The 11,306-nt window shown below is 37.2% G+C and overlaps 1 protein-coding gene across 1 annotated transcript in view; it reads right to left on the minus strand.

Moving 5' to 3' along the window:
• Nucleotides 1-10,187, minus strand: part of LRRC2 (leucine rich repeat containing 2) — a 165,366-nt gene extending 155,179 nt beyond the window's left edge. Inside the window, exon 1 of the mRNA XM_083817938.1 lies at nucleotides 10,128-10,187. The gene's annotated coding sequence lies outside the window, so the exon portion shown is untranslated. The remainder of the gene's footprint in view (nucleotides 1-10,127) is intronic.
• Nucleotides 10,188-11,306: the final 1,119 nt, after the last annotated feature.

Below are 11,306 nucleotides of genomic sequence, written 5' to 3' on the forward strand. Positions count from 1 at the left end.
TTGTTTTTTATTAGCAGGTCCCAAAGCATTTAAAGATGAGACCTATTACTCCATCCTTTCACTGAAGAGGAAAATAAGGCAGGGAATTGTTATGTCTTAAGGTATATAGCTGGCCAGTGCTAGACCTTGGTTGTGTTCCTAGACATATGCACTAGTCCAGACCCTTATCAGCCAGAGAATACTGTTTGCCAAACACGATCAAAATGTGCCCAAACTGGCTAAGACATTGCAAACTTTTACTGTGTATGGCATTGGCTCATTCATAAATCACACACCCCAGTGTTATGATTTACTTCATTCATCCTTTTCCAGAAACCAATACTCCATGTGGTAATCACACAAATGGCAAACCTGTCCTGGACAAGTTCTTCAGTTGTCTCTGAAATGATGTTTCCTTCCTGTGTTCGGGTGGGGGAAACACCCTGGCAAATGATTGATTTGCCATATATCTCCTTCAGAATTTCAGGGTAAAATAACTAAAAATTGAGCATATACACCACATGGAATTTAACAATCTGTTATTAAAAATGATCCAAGATTACTTTTGGGAAGACCACCTATAGAACTGTCTGCACAGAAGTTCTTATTTTCATCTGTCTTCTGTATAAAGGATTCAATCATCCAGCATATGTTCACATTAGAAAGGATTATTCAAGCAAGTGGCCATCTCAGGTCAGAGACTATTATATTCAACCAAATAATTCACCTTTACCCATAACTTATGAACACCACAAATTGCTTGTATGATTATGATGACCTTGATCTCTTCTTTTATAATTTGTTTCATCTGAAAAGCAGTATTTTTGCAAGGAAGTGCAAATAAAGCTTTTCAGCTTTACAGTACAAATGGCCTGAAAGAGACATAGCTTTACCAGAACAGAGAGCCTTTCAGGAGCAAAAGATTGCCTCCTGGTGTAAAAATGATGTAATGTTTCTCTATTTTCGTAATCCAGAAAGAATCAAAGAGCACATAGCTGAGCCGAAAGACTGATTTAGCTAAGGAGCTGCTGCTTTATCTTTCAGAACATTGAATGTTCAAAGTCATTTTGGACTAGTGTTTAGTTTCTTATTTAATTTGTTCTGTTTCTTCTAAAGGCTCAGGAGATCTAGCATATTAAACCAAAAAGACCAGGCTACAACATACAAAATAAAAACAGAGCAGCTGCATAAATCTGGAGGAGCTATTTCCTAAACCTCTGTCATTTTAGTCTAAATGTTCCCCACAAGCCCACAGCTCTGCTTCTGTACTGCCCAGAGCTGCCCCAACCTGAACTGCACTCATGCCTCACTCAGACATGAAAATAGACAAGGCAGCAAACAAGTCCTCTGACAGGGCCAGTGTGGTTGACATATTTCTCACTCATGCCAAGACCAGCTTTCCTGGAAAACATAGCAGAAACAGAATACTCTCCTATGCAGAAGCGATACAGAAAAAAAAAAAATGCACAAAGATAACCCTTTTACTTTTCATTAGCTGCTCCACTCTGAGTAGTAATTAGGGCACATTCACAGCAAGGAGGAGATCCAGAATCTTCTCAGCAATTTCCTGACTGCATCTCAGTGAAAAATCCTCAACTGCTCTGTTATTTGAACTCTCCTGTGAAAAACACATTCAAATATATGACGCTGAGCATGTGTATAAATAAGCAATATGTGAAAGGAGACCAGATTTCCTGAACCTGTAAGTTGCACATAGACTTTACGTGAGTATAGTATATTTACCAGAAAACTGAGGGGAATCATAAAATCACAGAATGGCCTGGGTTGGAAGGGGCCTCAGAGATCATATAGTTCTAAACCCCCTGCCATAGATAGGGATGCCATCCACTAGGTCAGGTTGCTCAGGGCCTCATCCAACCTGGTTTTGAACACCTCCAGGGATAGGGCACCTACAACCTCTCTGGGCAACCTGTCCCAGTGCCTCACCACCCCCTGAGTGAAAAATTTCCACCTAACCTCTAATCTAAATCTCCCCTCTTTTAGTTTCAAATCATTTCTCCTCATCCTGTCAATATCTGATTGAGCAAAGAGTTGCTCTCCATCTTTTTTATAAGCCCCCTTCAAGTACTGAAAAGTTACAACGAGGTCCCCCCAGAGTCTTCTCTTCTGTAGGCTAAACATCCCCAGCTCTCTCAGCCTTTCTTCATAGGGGAGGTGCTCCAGCCCCTTGATCACCTTCATGGCCCTACTCTGGACTCACTCCAACAGCTCCACATCCTTCTTGTGCTCCAGATCGGGACACACTGCTCCCAGTGGGACGTCACAAGGGCAGAGTAGAGGGGAGCAATCACCTCCCTTGACCTGCTGGCCACATTTTTTGATGCAGCCCAGGATGCAGCTGGCCTTCAGTGCTTCAAGCATACACTGCCGACTCATGTTGAGCTTTTCATCCACCAAAACCCCCAAGTTTTTTTCTGCAGGGCTGGTCTCAATGAGTTCTCCCAGTCTGTATTCATGTCTGGGATTGCCCCAGCAATGAAGAGGACCTCCAGAATCTCCCAGAAGTCTCACAGCTTCATTTTGAAATGAAGATCCCTACCTTACATTCCTTGCAGACAAGAAACCATATCTTTTCATGTAAGCGCAATCCTACTAATGGTGACATGACAAAAAAATAAGCAGGGGCTCAAGCTGTTCAATAGGTCCAGGCTGACATCAAAAAATATTAGTATTAACAATTTGGAACAGTAGTATTCCATATTCCAATTTTCCTTGTTTTCATTTTATACCCTCTTAACAAAAGCTGCCAGTTCACCTTTAGCAGATGATTTCAATTAATGATTAAACACCAACTTTTAATCAAATAATGAATATACTATTCGCTCTGATAGTTTAGGAATAAAGATGGTGACAGAGTAGACTGTTCTGACATAATCTGCCTCCTTATCAAATTCTCATCCCTGTTAATTGCCCTGTTAAACATGACTCAACTCGGAACTTACTCTCGGAAACAATTAGTAAAGAACATAGCAAATAAATGACTAGAAGCTTCCTGATATTGCAGCCTAAGTTATACCACACACAACTGTCAAGACCTGAGAGGACCGGCTACAACTCTACACAGTTCTCAACGTACGTTGAAGAAAAAACAGCTAAAGTGAACATGGTCCTGATTAGTAGAAGAGAAAGACAGGAAAGAGTAATCATAGCTCATTCATGCATTTCAGTTGCTTAGACTTTTACACCTTTCCTGTGTAAGTTTTGAGTCTCTGCTTTGTCATCTCCCTCCTAGACTCCAAGGCATTTCCCCAGTACAGTTTTAGCAGCTGATAACTCTGGTCCCCTCCCAAATTAGAGACCACCTCTTCTGGTTGAAAATCTTCATCGGGAATTGCTGGCATATTCACATTTTTCAGTTATAGTCAGATCTTCAAATCTTTAAACTATGACTATCCATATTTGGGAAGAAAATCATGCACTGGCAATTTAGCTGAACACTTTGTTGAGGTGAAGGTCACACCACCCCAGTCATGCTGGGAACAAGGGTCCCCTCTCCTTCACACTTCCTAGGTCTATCATCTGGAGACAGTATAATGATTTACAAGTCTGTTTGATACCAAGACAGTGTCACTTAAGGCTATGTCTCCATGGCAATATTTCATTAATCTACCTTCCTCACTTGTGGGAAAGAACAGAAGTGTTATGTTCAGGAGCATCCAAACACCTTGTTATATTACCGTATGTAATTTGCCTCTTAATCCTTTGCCTCTTCACAGTTCTATCTTTATTCATATTAACTGGTTCTTACTATGGGCAGATGTTCAGGATTAAAAAAAAAAAAAAAAAAAAAAATCTCTTGCCATTTTTATCTTCAGACATTGTAAAAAATCTACCAGAAACTATAAAAATTATATGAGAAGTAAAATCAACATATTCCTCTGATTGCTTTCTTGGCATTCATTATTTTCCCAGTGCCACTTCTGAACAGCTTCACTGGAAGCAAAGGCTGAATTCTGAATGATGTGATTTTGACAGCCTTTAATAAGAAACAGATGGCACGTGTATTTGCGGTGATGCAGGTGGCTGAATTTGACTCAGCTGTATCAGAGGGATGCAGATGCTACTTTGACTCAACTAATGGAAGAAGAGGAGGAAAAGGAGATATAAATTTAATGTTTACTTTGGCAAAATATATATCTGAACCAATCTGACTGGGGGAAGTGTCACTACATGGTGTTGTCACCTAGAAAGGATTTACAGGAAAGGGTAGTAACGTAGAGCTGAAAGACCTGCAGACACAGAAGAGCTTTAGGTCACAGAGGCCAAAAGAAAACACATGCCAGGCTCAGGCTGGAGATGGAGGAGCAGACACTAATCATGAAACCTCTCCTTAAACTTAACAGGGACAAGTACGACTTCCTGGCTGTGGTCCAAAGTTTACCAAATGAGTGAAGCTGCGCTACAGACAGCATAGCCACTTGTTGTGTCCTGGTGGACATAAAACATAATAATTAAGGGGAAAGAGGAAGCAGGAGGGAGGGACTGAGTTCCAAGTTTCTCTGATAATGTAAAGGTTGTTTTGCAGCTAACTGGAGGGAAGTTTTCTTCACTTGATATATTTGCACTCCTTCAGTAAAGCATGAGAGTACTGTGGGAGTATCTGGAGATACAAAGTCTTTGGGAAGAATGCTGGAAAAATCCAAAGTAGAAAGAGTCAATCCTGCAGGTATCTTGTCCAACCACTGAAAAAATCCTGAAGATAGAAAAAAATGGTGCAGAAGGGGATTGTGCTTCTATCAACATAGAAAAGATCAAAAGGAACACTAGCTATATGACCAGTCCCAAAGAAAAAAAAAATTTACTTCCAAAGCTGTGGAAATACAGACTACTACCTATAATTTCAGTTCTTCTTTATGATGCCAGTATTTCAACATAAACATGCAGAGTTCCTTAATTATAGTTCCCAGTTGAAAATCTCTGTAAGAATATTGACTGGAGAAAGGTTTTTGTGTGCATGTGATCACAGCTGCTGTGAAGATTCTGTGCATTAGCAACATTTGAGATCAAAGTGGTTTTTTTTTTAAATTTATATTATAATTTATTTCTATGCCTGCTTATTTTTTAAGCATAATACCAAGATATGTATATATTTTTGTTAGACCTTGTAATACCCATTTTTGAGCATACGGGGGCAGGAGAGCAATGTATGGATTGGGGGTGATAGAATGGGCAAGAGTAGAAACTGTGGGTGCAGGATGTAAGTGTTGTCACAGCAAAGTTGTTATACCAAGCAAATAAGTTTAAACCTTCAAGCCTTCAGTGGACATACCATGTTCATCAGTGAGAGGAGGTTTAGACAGTGAGTATTCAGACAAATGTTCTTACTTCTGTCTCTTACAGTAGTGTGTAATTAATCTCTGATGGTAACAGCCGAAAATCTCCATTATAGTTGTAATGCAACACTGCACAAATCACTCAGAGAAAAATGTTCTCTCTGTAGCATTTTTATCCTGACTGTTAGTGAGTTCTTTTCCACACTGTTTTCATTCAGACTACATATAAATTTTTATGGGTGTCCAATATCTCCTGTCCTTCAGCCCTAGACAGATGTTTTTAAACTTTCTCCCTAGTCAGCCCCACACATACAAGTAGAGAAGGAAGAGACTTATAATACATATGTGGATACTTTTCTGCCTTCTCTTGGGCTGCTGTTAGTTTGTAAGAAAAGACACTGCTTTGTGTGACAAAGGCTATCTGCGTGGGTACTAGAAGCACTGAGGAGGTGGGGTGTCTGTGTGCCACTCTGGGCGTGGAGCTGCACAACAGGGGACAGTATCTAGCATCTAGACCTCACGTGAGTCATTCAACAGCATCATTCAGCAAACAAACTTCTTGTGAAAATCTTTGTCCTGAAGACTATTGGTATAACTACATGGTGAAGTTAGCACCATATCTTGACTCCGTGTTTTGTAACTGGATGCACATTCACATTACTAGTACAAATGGTGTGTGTGTGAGTGTGTGTGTGTGTGAAACTGTAATGCAGATCACAGAAATAGTCAGTTAAAAAATATTTTTTTAAAAAAGTCTTGATAGCTACATTTTCAAACACCAAATGATTTATTTTAGAAACAATACATGTGAGCCCAAAGGACTTTAAAAAGAGGAACTCATTGACATTTCTGTGATAAAACATGACTGGGTAGGAAAAAACTAAACTGATGTGCTCTTCTCTTCTGCAGAGACACTCATCTACTTCTGTAGAGACATAATTGAGCCCTAAAGCCATTGCCCTTTTGACTTCTTTAACTCATTAACAGGAAATTAACTCTCACTTTATTTGTGTCAGTACCATGCATGACCTCTCCTTGAAACAGACAGCTCTTGAAAAACAGGGCATTATATTCTCATTTTGAACTTGAGTCGGAAAAGGATTTTTCTAAACACCAATTAGTAAGTTTCAACCTATATTTGTCTGACTGGACAGTGTCAATAAAAAATCCAAACACATCTACTATGATAATATGGTACATCTTGATGAAACACGTGGGATTTGTCAGCATTTAAAAACAAGTATACCTCAGTGAGAAAGCATATTAACACCCATGCTTGGTTTTATAAAGTGATGTCTTTCACTTATTGAATATGCCAGTTCTTTTTATTGGATGACTTTTTTTGCTCTCATTATGGAGAAAATCTCATTAGTTCAAAGAATCACTAAGTCTTAGCTGTGCTGACAGACATTTGTAAAATTAGTAAAACTTGAAAAACAGTGAGATTCCAAAATATGAAGACAGCAAGGTCTCCCTAATTAACTCCACTGAAGGGAGATGTTTCAAATTCCCCCAAAAGATTTTCCAACAATATAAAAGAACTAATTTAAGTATGAGCATAATTATTTGTATACAATTTTGCGTGCCAATTTTAACCTGAAAAAAAAAAGTGTTTGCTTTATTACCTTGACCATGAACTTTATTTGTACAGAAGAGCTACATTTAGACAACTCCTGCCTCTTAAAATTCCCTCTTCTCCTACTTTTTAACCCTGTAACTATCCCAAGCATCCTCAAAGCCTTTATTTCCTTCAAAATGCACATGCAAAAATGCCTACATAATGGTGCCACTAGGATCTGAAAATGTGCAGGTGAGACTGAAAATTTTCTCTAGACAAATGTAGAATATGAAACTGATATTTGGCAACACTGACCAAAGGTAACATTTCCATGAGTTTGTAGAGAAGAATTATACATCATCTTTACAAGATTCAGACAGCTGCGTTGTCCTCCTATAATGTGTATATCAAAAAGATGTAAGCCATAATCTTAGTAACTGTTTTGAAAATGGTTTTAACCATTAGATAGGCAGACCTATTATCCTGAAACCATTTATATTACTACTTTCTCAGCAATATGTTTATCTTTACATATCTTTATCTTTTATCTTACATATATTTTATCTTTACATCTTTACATAACATTCATAATGTATATGAATGATTAAGCTCTCATTGTGCTCTTTCGATGTATGGGAATACTTCCATCTGTGTCTTACAAATGGGGAGCTGAACCATAGAGATATGAAACAACATGGAGGTGAGGTAACATAAATATTTTCTGAATAATGCCTTCAGAAGAAGTGTAATTTAACAGTCTAACTGGCTTTAGCGTGCTAAGTTACAGTTAGAATGCTGTTAAAGGGTTTCAGTCGCTCTTGTGCTGTAGGAGTAGTTGAGTTTGATCATAACCTTGGCATAAATGCACACCAGTAGGAGAGAAGCTGCAAATCTCCTTTAAGAAATGAAATAAGGAAATCTGTAAATCTGTAAGGAAATCTGGAATAGGGAATTTAAGGAAATTGATAGAACCGGGAAAAAAAAAAGAGTGAATGAGTTTATTATTGTGTCCTAATAATTCTGAGATTTAACCAATGCTTCTGAAAAACCACACCAGTTTTACACAGCCAGGCAAATGTCAGCTTGGTGATAAAACCCAACAATGACAAACTCAAGCAGTCTTCAATTCAAATGCCTTGCTTATTCAACGTCATTCACTATCACCTCCCTGCAAGCACACATGGGCGGACACACACAAACTCTCACACAGACAGCCATTAGGTTTTAAAAAGCTGCTATATTTTATTGCACCTACCTAAAAACACAAGCTTTCAATTTTGCCTTACAGAAAAAATCAAACAGCAATCCAAAGAAAATAATGATTTTTTGTTTGTTTGTTTAACAGGCAAGCATCACAAGACAAGATTATCTCTGAGGTTCTGTAATGCTTCTTCTTTATTTAAGAATAAAATCTTATTATTAAAACAGTTATTGGTATTTCAAAGCCATCTTCAATAAACTGATTTTATATCAAGATATTTCTGAGAAAATGTTTAGCCAAAATAAACTCCCCACTACTAAACCTTAGCAAAAAACAAACTTAAAAAAAAAATCAGAATCATAGAGAAAATGATCAGGCTTTGAATCAAATAATGTTGCAAGGAGATTGAATATCCAAGCGATGGCCAGTAAATAACTTACCAAGCTCGTTTCACTCTTAAGTATTCCTGTGGTTGTTCTAGACTCCTCAGGGCTCACTATAACAACTACATATTCATCCTAATTTTCCATTAAATCTAATTTAAAAGATAGACATAATATGCTGTAAACAACCAAAAAGGAAATGTTAGGCTTTAAAATTAAACCTAACATGGGCTGCCAAAATATTCATCTTGAGACGTGAAACAGTGAAACAGTAATTCACATGAGATAAATGTGATAAACTGCACTGAATCACTTCCAGTGGGATTATTCAGGGCATGAGAAAGTTTAACCCATGCTTAAGGCTCTATATTCCAACCAGAAATCCTGCTCATTTGCCTTGAAATAGGTGCAACTGTTCATTTAAACCTTGGATGTGCTGTAATCATTGTGGAGCTTTCAATAGCAAGGCATTCAAATATCAATTACTAATTATTATTTACTATGATTAACCTAAATCAAAGTTGGTAGAAATGACTACCACTTCAATTTGCAAGTCATATTCTCCTTAAAATGTCCTAGTATGCTGAGGATGGAAATTGTTTCAAAGTTGTTTGTACAGGTGTTAAGTGGAAGGTATGGTGGAAAGAGGTAGAATCAGTCTTGAGGGAGTAAATCATTAGAGGAGGAATGAATTTCTCTAGAAGATTAGTGCAATAGGGCAAAGCTACTCCTCGCTTCTTATGCCTCTTAAATAGGCAATCATTCCTGATTGAACTCCAAGGGCAAAATCAAACAAGTAGACAGGATTATTAAACTGGATCTATCTCTGATAGAATTTCCAGAGTCCAGCAACTAAAACTGGAGAGTTTTCTGTGTGTAAAGCACATGGGTCTTCTTCCTCATATGTCAGTCTATTGTTAATCTAAACTCCTGGTACTCCTGGTACACAGTCATGTGAAAAATGTCTTCATTTAGTCACTGGTCTTTGTGAGTGCAAAGGAATCTTTGGAAAAGTGAAGCCCAGCAGTGAATTCAGTATCAAGAAACAGAATGCAAACCAAATGAAGCTGAAAGGCTCAGGCCTAACAGTTTGAAAATAAATGTGTAGTGAGGTTAACCAGTTATTTTAAAAAGGCTAAGGTTTGACATTACTGCAAAATTACTATGAAAAATTCTATGAGGCATGCAAATGTCCAGAGGTGTAATGGGTTTCATTTTGACTGTTTCCACACAGATTTTTAAGAGCCTAATGACATTTTCTTTGTTAAAGCAAGGCAAACTCTTGCATATAATGTATTTTTATCTTAGACTAAGTCTCAGCAGACTACATTCAAAATCCATATTCTCAACTTTCAGGACAATGTTGGCACCTTAATGTTGTAGAGGTAAAATATATCAGTCTTGAAAACATTACATGTAACATTAAAATAAATAAATAAATAAATAAATAAATAAATAAATAAATAAAAATGAAGAACCATATAGAAAACATAAATTATTAAGTATTTGAATCAAGTTAAAAATATTACCTTTCAAAGTAATTCCTGATTTATTCTAGGGATTATACTTTGTTCGCCCATAGTTCTCTATTTATGTCGTTAACCAGACCTTAGTCATGACAATGACATTACACTTTAAGATAAGAGAAAAAAAAAAAAGAGAGAGAATGAGAAAAAAGAAAAAGAGTCCTTTAGGTAAGAAATGCAATTTACCTTTAGTTCTTTTGCCCCAGAGACCACTTCATAGCAGGTTCTGTGATAAATTCACCACCCAGTGCCATGGTAAATGGCTAGGTTAATGAAGAGAGGTCAAGTAGGGAAATGGGAGGTGAGAGTAGAAAGGTTTTGATGGTCTGTAAATGACCTGCTGCAGGGAGTACACTGTTAAAGCTCAGAGAGTGAAGTACACCAAATTCTTCTTGGATGATAAGCGAAGGATTGGCTTTACTTTCATTCCTATATTTCACTAAAACTTTGCTGTCAGACTAATTCTTGTGTGTGTGTGTGTGCACGTAGCAGGGTAATGTTATAGCAGAGGAATAGCATAGAAAGGAGTGAAATATGATCAGAGCAGAGGGGAATGTGAAGCTTTTTAGGTAAGACATTACAGTTTCTAAATAATAAAAAAATCAATGTTAAAAATGTTTGTTACTAGTTACAGGAAAAATGAAATATATCAATTTTGTTTAGTAACTTTTTTTTTATGCTTCTTCTTCCAGTAGTTACTTAAAACTGAGAGATCTCTTCTCCCATAATACTTTTATTGTGTTTAGGCAAGTTTTTTTTCTTCCCTTTCCGACCTGTATTCCCAGTCTGCAGTTACATCTCACTAATTTCGTGCTATAATTTGATAAGTTTTTTTGTGAATTCATTTTTCACGTATCTGTATCTTTGAATTGCAGATTTCTTTTAAGTATGTCAGTGCATATACAAATGCTCCAGTTTAAAAATTGTAATACCTAACATTTATTTCTTGATTTATTTTTTTTTAAATGGTGGTGGTTTTGACAAATAAAGAAAATACTGAAGAGTGTTCTCTCCCCTTCCTGTAAATAACTAACATTAAAAAACAAAACAAAACAAACAAACAAAAAAACACATTGTCTTACAGTCCCAGCTTTCAGACATCTTTGTGCATGAATGGGGTTACTTTTGTGAGTGGCATTACCCTTAAATTTTTAAGTTTAGGATTTGTTATGATGTTGCTCTCTGGCTTCTTTAGGGAGCCAGGCTCTATTGCATGACAGAAGATGCAGATCTGCTCGGAGTTTCAGAATGGGGTTAGGGGGTCTTCCTCTTGCCATTTAAGAGCCCGAAGTATGTGCCCTGATCCCATGTTACTCCTCATGTAAATAACAAGATTAATATTTCAAACATTCCAGTGTATTTTCT

Source organism: Anser anser, assembly GCF_964211835.1.
Source record: "Anser anser genome assembly, chromosome: Z".
Classification (NCBI taxonomy): domain Eukaryota; kingdom Metazoa; phylum Chordata; class Aves; order Anseriformes; family Anatidae; genus Anser; species Anser anser.